Source organism: Rousettus aegyptiacus, unplaced genomic scaffold, assembly GCF_014176215.1.
Source record: "Rousettus aegyptiacus isolate mRouAeg1 unplaced genomic scaffold, mRouAeg1.p scaffold_m13_p_9, whole genome shotgun sequence".
NCBI lineage: Eukaryota > Metazoa > Chordata > Mammalia > Chiroptera > Pteropodidae > Rousettus > Rousettus aegyptiacus.
Genome location: NW_023416312.1, coordinates 74,616,194 through 74,626,746, shown reverse-complemented (window position 1 = coordinate 74,626,746; position 10,553 = coordinate 74,616,194).

Here is a 10,553-nt window from a genome sequence, read left to right as displayed (position 1 = left end):
AGCTGTGGTACATACATACAATGGAATATTACTCAGCAAGAAGAGATGAAATATTGCCATTTGCGATGACATGGACGGACCTCGAGATAATCATGCCTAGCGAAGTAAGCAAGACAGAAAAAGTTGAAAATCACATGATACCACATATATGTGGGATATAAACCTAAAAGCAACAAATTAACAGGACAAACAGAGACTAAGGGACATGGACAATGGACTACTGTTTACCAGAGGGTAGAGGTTGGGGGTGGAGGGAAGACTTAGACAGAGTAAAGGAGGTCAAATGTAAGAGAGTTGGAGGAGGGTGAAGTGGGTAAAGGGGATCAAATATATGGTTGCTGAAGGAAACTGGACTCTGGGTGGTAAACACACAATAGAATATATAGATGTCAAATTATAATGTACATCTGAAAATTATATAATTGTATCAACCAATGTTACTCCATTCAACTTAAAAATAATTTAAAATTTTTTAAAATTTTAAGGAAAACACAATGACCAAAAATCTATGGGACACAACAAATGCAGTCCTAGAAGGGAAGTTCATAACAATACAGGCCTACTGCAAACAAAAAGAAAAAATAATAATCTTAAATAAACAATCTAACCTTACACTTACAAGAACTAGGATAAAAAACAGCAAACAAAGTTCAATGTAAGTAGAAGAAAGGGAATAATAATCATTACAAATGAAATAGAGTCTAAAAACAATACGAAAAAAAATCAGTGAAACAAAGAGCTTGTTCTTTGCAAGGATAAACACAATTATAAAACTTAAATCAGACTCATTAAAAAAAGGAGGAGAGACCCAAATAATTAAAATCAGAAATGAAGATGAAGTGACAACAGATTCCACAGAAATACAAAGGATTATAAGAAAATACTATGAGCAACTTTATGCCAATAATTGTACAATCTGGAAGAAATGGATAAATTTCTAAAAACATACAATCTCCCAAGACTGAGTCAAGAAGAAACAGAAAATCTGAACTGACTGATTACTACTAATAAAAATGAAGCAACTATCAAATAACTCCTAACAAACAAAAGTCCTAGACTGGATAGCTTCATACGTAAATTTTACCAAATATTTTTTTAAAAAATTAATACCTATTCTTCTCAAACTATCGCAAAAAAATTCAAGTGAAGGGAAGACACCCAGGCTCATTTCACGAAGTAGCCATGACTGATTCCCAAATCAGACAAAGACATTAGAAAAAATAATTATAGGCCCATATCCCTGATAAACATTGATGCAAAATCTTCAACAAAATAATAGCAAACCGAATTTTGCAATTCATTAAAAATATCATAAACTGTGATTGAGTGGGATTTATTCCTAGGATGCAAGTTTGGTTTGATATCTGCAAGTCAGTTAATGTGATATACCATATTAACAATTTGAAACATAAAAAATCATATGATCATATAAATAAATGCAGAAAAAAAGTGTTTGATAAAATCCAGCATCTATTTATAATAAAAACTCTCAGCAAAGTGGCAATAGAGAGAATATACCTCAACACAATAAGAGCCATATATGACAGATTCACAGCTAACATCATATTCAATAGGGAAAAGCCTAAAGCATTTTTCTTAAGATCGGGAACAAGAAAAGGATATCCACTTTCATCGCTTTTATTCAACATAGTGTTGGAAGTCCTAGCCACAGCAATCATACATACGAATTGAAAAGGAAGAAGTAAAACTGTCACTTTGCAGATGACATGATACTATAAATAAAGAACCCTAAAGATACCACTAAAAATCTGTTAGAACTGATAAATAAATGCAGTAAAGTAGCAAGATACAAAATGAGTCTTTTGTATCTTTATTCACCAATAGCTAATTATCAGAAAGAGAAGCATATACTGTGCTCATGGATAGGAAAAACATTGTTAAAATGTCCATAGTACCAAAAGCAATCTGTAGATTTGATGCAATCCCTATCAAGATACCAATGGAATTTTTCAGAGAATTTGAACAAATAATCCTAAAATTTATATAAAACCATAAAAGTCCCTGAATAGCCATGGCTAATTGAGAATGAACAACACATTTGGGGTTATTACACTTCCTGGTGTCAAACTATGCTACAAGGCTATAGTAATCAAAACAGCATGGTACTGACATAAAAATAGACACAGAGATCAATGGAACAGTTAGAGAGCCCAGAAACAAATCTTTGCCTATATGGTCATTTAATCTATGACAAAAGAGGCAAGCATATACAGTAGGGGTAAATAAAGTCTCTTCAAGAAATGGTGTTGGAAAAACTGGACAGATATTTGCAAAAAAATGAAACCGAACCACATCCTTAAATCATATACAAGAATAAACTCAAAATGAATTAAAGACTTAAATATAAGACACAAAACCATAAATCTCCTAGAAGAAAACATAAGTGATAATCTCTCTTACACTGCACTTAGTAATATTTTTCTGATATATCTCCTTGGGCAAGGAAAACAAAATAAATAAATAGGACTACATCAAACTAAAAAGTTTTTCCTTTTTCCTATCAGCAAAATGAAAAGATCACCTACTGAATAGAAGATATTTGCCAATGACACATCAGATAAGGGTTTTTAAAATTAATTTTATTGCAGTAACATTGGTTAATACAATTATATAATTTTCAGGTGTACATTATAATTTGACATCTATATATTCTATTGGGTGATTATTCTCAAAGTCCATTTTCCTTCAGCTTCCATATATTTGATCCCCTTTACCCACTTCGCCCTCCCCGTACACCTCTATATTTGAACCCCATTACCCCTACTACCTCTCCCCTCCTCCCTCAACGCCTACCTTCTTATTCCATTGTCCATGTCCCTGAGTCTCTGTTTGTCCTATTCATTTGTTTCTTTTAGGTTTATAACCCACACATAAGTGATATCATGTGATTTTCTACTTTTTCAGTCTGGCTTATTTCGCTTAGCATGATTATCTCGAAGTCCATCCATGTTGTCACAAATGACAATATTTCAACTCTTTTTACGGCTGAATAATATTCCATTGTATATATGTGCCACAGCTTCCTTAGCCAATCATCTGTCATAGGACATTTCGGTTGCTTCCATGTCCTGGCCACTGTGAATAATGCTGCTATGAACATCGGTGTGCAAACATCTTTTTGGATATGGGTTTTCGAGACTTTGGGGTAAATACCCAGTAGACAGATTGCTGGATCATATGGGAGATAAATTCTTAGTTTTGTGAGGAACCTCCATCCTGTTTTCCATAGTGGCTGTACCAATTTGCAGTCCCACCAGCAGTGTACGAGGGTTCTTTTTTCTCTGCATTCTCTCCAACATTTATTACTTGTCCTGTTGATAATAGCTATTTTAACAGGTGTGAGATGCTATCTCATTGTGATTTTAATTTGAATTTCTGATAAAAGGTTAATATCCAATATTTATAAAAAACTCATACAGTTTGAATCCCCTCCCCCCCAAAAAAAACACAATTCAATTGAAAAATAGGCAGAGGCCCTGAATAGATATTTCCCCATAGATGACATACAGATGGTCAACTGATGTTCAATGTCATTAATCATCAGAGAAATGAAAATTAAAACCACAATGAGATATCTTCTCACACCTGTCAGAATGACTATCATCAATAAATCAAGAAATAACAAGTTTTGGTGTGAATGTCAAGAAAAGGGAACCCTCATGCACTGTCGGTGGGATTGCACACTGGTATGGCCACTGTGAAAAACGGTTTGGAGGTTCCTCAAAAAGTTAAAAATTAAAAAAAAAAAATGACCCAGCAATTGCACTTCTGAATATCTAGCTGAAGAAAACCAAAACACTAATGGAAAAATATATATGTACCTTTATGTTCACTGCAGTGCTATTCGCATTACAAAGATATGGAAGCAACCTTAGTGTCCATCAATAGGTGATTGGATAAAGAAGTTATAGTACATATATACAATAGAATATTACTCAGCCATTAAAACAATGAAATCTCGCTATTTGCAATGACATGGATGGATCTAGGAAGTATTATGCTAAGTGAAATAAGTCAGAAAGAAAAAGGTAAATACCATATAGTTGTTTCACTTATGGGCAGAATCTAATGAACAAAATAAAACAAACAAACAAAACAAATACAAACTCATAGATAAAGAGAACATACTATTGATTGTCAGATAAGAAGGGTTGGGGGCCTTGGTAAAAAGATGAAGGGATTAAAAAGTACAAATTGGTTGTTACAAAATAGTCATGGGGATGTGAAGTACAGCATAGGGAATATAGTCAACAGTATCATAATAACTATGTTAGTGCAAGTGTATACTAGACAAATCAGGGGGATCACTTTGTAAATTAAATAAATGTCTACTACACTGTACATTTGAAACTAAGATAAAATAATATAGAATGTCAACTCCAATTGGAAAAAAATTTTAAAGAAAATTCTATGTGACATGTATTACATGGGGACCTCCTCTCACAACCATTCTCATTCCTGTATCTTACCTGGTGTGAATGTTACAATCCATGAAGCCCCTATGCTTGCAAGAACAAAAGTGGGTGAGTTTTACTGGATTCTTGTTATAGACAGTGTGATGTTATAGGAAGAGAATTAGCCATAGAGTCAGAAAGCTCAATTCTGCAACTTCATGGGAACACGACCTTGAGCAATTTATTTAATGTGGCTTACTCTCAATGTTCTCATCTATAAAATAAAAAGACAAGTTTATATGATCATAATGATAATGGCTGTCAATCACAGTAAAATTTTATAGCACTAGTTCTCTTATAATTAAACTCTGAGGATTGATTTAAACAGAAGGTTTACTTTCCTGGATACTGCAAATTGTGTGCACAACTAGCAAAAAACAACTCAAAGGCCCCTTATATGATTATTTCACCCATACACATTCATAAGTCTCCATGAAGAAATGTTTTCATGTATTCTCCATGGTCTGGTTGTACATGTAAATGTAGTTTAGCTCCCAGCCCAAACTCTGTGTGATAAAATTAATCCTTAGAGCTGCTGAATTATAAAGCTTGGGGTTTCCTTTGAGGTCCCAGTGTTAGTCACAGCCCCAGATTTATGAACTCATAAAATATTAACTTCATTTCTTTGTGATTTATGTCTGATTCTGTTTTTCATATATGATTTGTAAGTGAAGTATGCTACCACCAAATGACATCAGTGTCCTAATAAACCTAGAAAATTGCTCTTGTGTTTAACTATCTTCACACCTTAGAAGTATAAAAACTGAATGATATCAAGATAAATAGGAAATCTATAGCTTTCATAAGATTATTGGTTTTAATGTCTTATGCTGGAAGTGTGGGTGGGCCAAAACCTGACATTAGCTGATTGGGCTCTATCAGCAGAAGTTCATATAAGATGATTGGGCTTTCCTGTTGATCACCAAAGAACTTTTATTTTCTATTTTTATTTTCTTACATTTTCTTCAGGTACAGTGGTACACATTGTTTTGGGGAAAACTGCTATCAATATTTGCTGTAGTGAAGGTTAACCATCCCTCAGACCAGGACCATCCTAGCAGGTGGACAGTACTAAATTTTGCAAAGCCTTGGCTCTATGGACATTATGTAACTGATGTATAGGGCGGATGACTCTGCAATAGAACAGAGTGGTAATTCCTCTTATTTGTGCATTTGGGCATCAAATGCAAAAATGGCAAAAGGACAAAAATAAATCAAGCATCAGGGCCATTGCGGCTTGGTACAAAGCCAAACTCAGGTTACACAATCCTCATGTTGATAAAAGAGCCACAAACAAATAATTTCTCAAGAGCCTCAGATGGGAAAAGGGAAGAGGATAAAGAAGCAGATGGAATAAGAGGGACCTAACAGAAGGGGAGTATGGAAGATCTCTGGGTGCCTGAGACAAAGTGAAGTGATTGCCATCTGAAGGGTCAACCAGCAGAGCAGCATGGGAATTCAAAAAAACAAAAATCTTACCCAAGCCCCTTGCCATATAAATTACCATCCAAACCAGGAGAATATGAGGAGTGAAAAGAGATGTCCTTAATGATTACACCAGAACTACAGGTTCATACCTACCTGCCTCCTCACATTTATCCTAGTCTATGAAACAATAACCTGTCCCCAGGTACCTCAGCTATCCTAAGAGTAAAAGATAACTTCTTTCCTACAGAGAAGATCCTGCCCATATTCCATATGCCACACTCAAGACTCCTAGCTGATTAGCTCCAGTTCCCAGCCCCACGACACTAATAAGACTAAAGTAAAATCACCACCTTCTTATAGGTCATTCTGGTTCAAGGACAAAAGATGAGGCTATCTAATTCAGGACACTGAGGTCACAGCCTGTGGATTAAGCCAGTGAGTTCCTTGGTCATATGCATACTTTTAGAAAACCAAAGTACAGAGAATAGCTAAATATAGGTGGAATCTCTATTGTCTCCACTTCTTTCTGCTCCATAACCACAGAGTTCAGCTTAGCCCTTATTGGCCAAGTCACCATTCTGTCTCTACACTCTGAACACAACCTCTGGAAAAGCAATGGACTTTAAAGTCCATTTACTTTAGGAACTTGTACATATCTATCAGTTGGGGTTTGTTTGTTTGTTTGTTTGTTTTGGCCAAAACTTACCTATATCTAGGTATCTGAATTACCATCTACACTTTTAAGAGAAAATTGGAAACTAGTATACCATTCGGTGGGTAAATCCTATAATCCAAGAATAAATAAGGGACACTACCTCTGACCCTGAAACTCAGTCCTCCAGTTCCTGTCATTTCCTCTCTTGCCATAGCTCTTTGCTTATCCATCCCAAAGTTGACTTCCAATTCCTACATTTCCCTAAAACTCCAATATAGGCTATTCAGATCTGTTGCTTAGACTAAAATTCTCCAACTATCTTCTTGCTTTGGACTTTAATTATCTTTAACAAGACTAAACTATTTCTTTTCATATGGCCTCCTAGTATTATACCTGTAGAAAGTTCATGTGCCTGAATCCATTTTTGCTTAGGAGTTCTCTTCCAAGGGAATCTGTGGTCCTTTATAACTGACTCCTGACAAACCTGCCTCATAGCCTTTACATATAGCCCAGGCATGTCCATTAGTAGGGTAATACCAGCTTAGACTCAAAACAGGACCATTAGCTACACTTACGATAACCCTATGAGAAAGGACGATAAAGGGTTATCTCTATCTTACAGCTGAATAAACTGAGATTGAGAGAGTAAGACTTATCCAAAGGTACATTGTACAGAAAGTATTGAGGCAGAACTGCAATATAAAAGTAGTTTTTGTTCACCAATAGATAAATCAACAACAAAAAAAACCCAGTACATTCGTAAAAGAAACATGATAAAGTCAGTAAACCAGTTGTATACAGACATAATCTAGATGTTTAACATCTTTGTAGCTTTACTTTTATCTCACAGTGTCTATTACTTAGTAGACGTGCAAAGTATACCTGTCAGTTGTCTCAGGGACATGTTGACTGCAGCAGAGCCTTATCTCATGTTAAATACTTAAGTACAGACACCGCAGGGTTTGTCAGACTATATATCTTCCTTTGGCTTCAAACAAATCACACCGAAGGCCAGAGATACATTTTATGGTCAAAAATAAACCTAGAAGTGAAACATCTAACAGGGTCTACTAAAAACATCCCAGAGCATGAAACCTCCACAGTAAAGAAGAGAAGAAACACACATATTAATTCCCCAAATGGCCAAAGCCTCACAGCCAAGAGCTAGCAAAAACTGATTAGAGATTATAGGATAATGTGCAGTAATTATCAGTCCTGTGTTAAGGTTATCAAATCACCACCTTTTCGAAGAAAGCATTAGAAATCCAGACTGCACCCATGGAAACCATTATGCCTGCAGAAATTGTCCCACCAGAAAACAAGCTAGAATATCTCAAAGTTGCTCCTCTAAGTAAAGTGTAAAGTCAAAATGACTTCTCTAGACCTACAACTCACTAGTGTCCCATGATTTGAATATTTTCTTCTTACAGTCACTCCCTTATCCCCAAAGAAAGGAAAAAAAATAAACTTTAGACCCTCAAAAGAAATCAAATGATGGGTAAGTCTATCTAAAAAAAAAGATGATTCATTGGCTGATTTGTCCTCTCAAAGTGGCAGAGGAGAATAATTTATTGCTTGTCTCAGGTCTCCTTCAATCTGACCTGTAAAGCAAGCAGATTTAAAGTAACCTTAGCTTGGTGCTGAGAATTTTCTGGCCCAACTCCAAAGCCACTATCATTATTTGTATTTCATACACACACATACACACAGAGACAAGCATCTTTGCCATGCTAAGGTCATTCAATATCAAGACCATTAAATTGAATTCTAAAATGAGGCTCTATTATCAAAACTAATTAAATAATGAGTAAATACGCTAAACAGTACCTTTGCTTTAGAAATGTTTATTTACTATTCTGGCACTCCTTAGCAAAAAGCTAGTTGTCAATAGGAAATATTATTTGGATCATCATGTTAAAATCCTTCTTATCCTCCCTAAACCCCACTGTTACTTATATACCCACCTACCACCACCATAAACCTAGGTCTAGACAAGTTTGGAAAAGAGTAAGACTTTAAAGTCTAGTGCTTTTTTGTTCGTTTGTTTTGCATCCATTAGCATTTTCGCTTTAAAATGCTTGTCTCTCATTTTCCAGCATTCTCTCTGAGCCAAAGTCAGCTCCACTCCGTAATTCCACAGGCTGTATCATTACACATGGCTTATAGCACTTTGTGGAAAAGGGTAAAATGTAAACAGTTCCATCCATGCACACACTAGCAAATAGAGCAGGCACTGTGAGTAGGTAATATACAACCTTGGATAAGACATCGGTATGTAAAATGGATACTTCTCCCATAAAATTTGTAAAAGAAGAAGGAAGAAAACAAGAAATTATGCCCAATATTTCATAATGCCAAGGCAGGTTAAATTCTCACTGCTGATGGTCACCCTACTAGCCTCAGATTTTGACAGCAAGATAAAAGTAACTCCTTGAAAACAAATTTTCAAAGTCCAGGAAGGAGAATTTTCTGTCTACATGATGCCAATACACCAGTAAAACTAGGCCATTCACCTTCTATGACTTGATACTCTTAATATTCTATGGGTATAGTCCAAAGAGGCTGATTTCAACATATATTGCTCACAATAGAGAATACCAATATTGCATTCTATTGTTCAGCTTTTCCATAAGTTCAGGTGAAACAACCATACAGAAAGATAAAAACTAAATCTCAGTCACCAACTCTCTGCTACCTACTATTCATGCAATTTTAATCCTTCACTATTGTATTAAAGTCACTATTAGCATTATCTGGCTAATAGTGACTTTAATACAATAAGTAACATTCTTTCCTACCTCTGTCATTCTACTTCCTAAACCTTTTTTTCCAGAAATTCATCTTGCTCCCATATTTAGTTCACCTCATCTTTTCCATGAAGTCTTCCTTTCCTGAACTTCTGGAGTAGAAGTTTTGGGGGGACTTTTTGTTTTGCTTTGTTTTTATTATTTCTTATTTATTATTTTTTAATTATAGTTCACATTCAATATTATATTAGTTTCAGGTATACAGCATAGTAGTTAGATAGTTACATAATTTATGAAGTGGTTCTCCCAATAAGTCTGGTACTCACCTAGAAAAACACATAGTTATTACAATATTATTGACTATATTTTCTATGTTGTACTTCACATCCCCATAACTAATTTGTAACTGCCAATTTGTACTTATTAATCCCTTCACATTTTTCACCCAGCTAATCAATACCCATATAAAAACTGTTCTGTTCATTTATTTTGTTTTTTAGATTCCACATGTGAGATTATAACACACCTGTCAGAACAGCTGCAATCAATAAATCAACAAGTGTTGGTGAGGATGTGCATACAAGACAACCCTCATGCACTGCTGGTGGGATAGCAAATTGGTGCAGACACTACAGAAAATAATATGGTGCTTCCTCAAAAATTAAAAATAAAACTACTATATGTCCCAGCTATCCCACTTTTGGCATTTATCCAAAGAAATACAAAACACTAATTTGAAAAGATATATTCACCCTTATGTTCATTGCAGTATTGTTTATAATAGCCAAAATGTGGAAGTAACCTAAGTGTTCATCAATAGATAATTGGATAATAAAAGGTGGTACAAATATGCAATGGACCATTAGTCAGCTATAAAATAGAATGAAATGAAATCTTACTCCTTGTGACAACATAGATGAACCTAGAGAGTACTATGCCAAGTGAAATAAGTCAGACAGAAAAAGATAAATACCATATGATTTCACTTATATAGGGTAGTAGTTTTCAAATTCTATTGCACATCAGAATCCCCTGACTTTGGGTCCCACCAGCCTTACAAAGACTACTGGGCCCCATCAGCAGAGTTTTTGAGTCAGGAAGTCTGGGTTAGGTCTTGAATCAGGGGATTCTGATGCAAGCTAAAGTTTGATTATATATTGTTGTTTTTTGTTCTTTGGTTGACTTATGAACATATCAGATAAAATTTATGCTGAAAAGAACACAAAACCCAGTGAAAACTGGCAAACG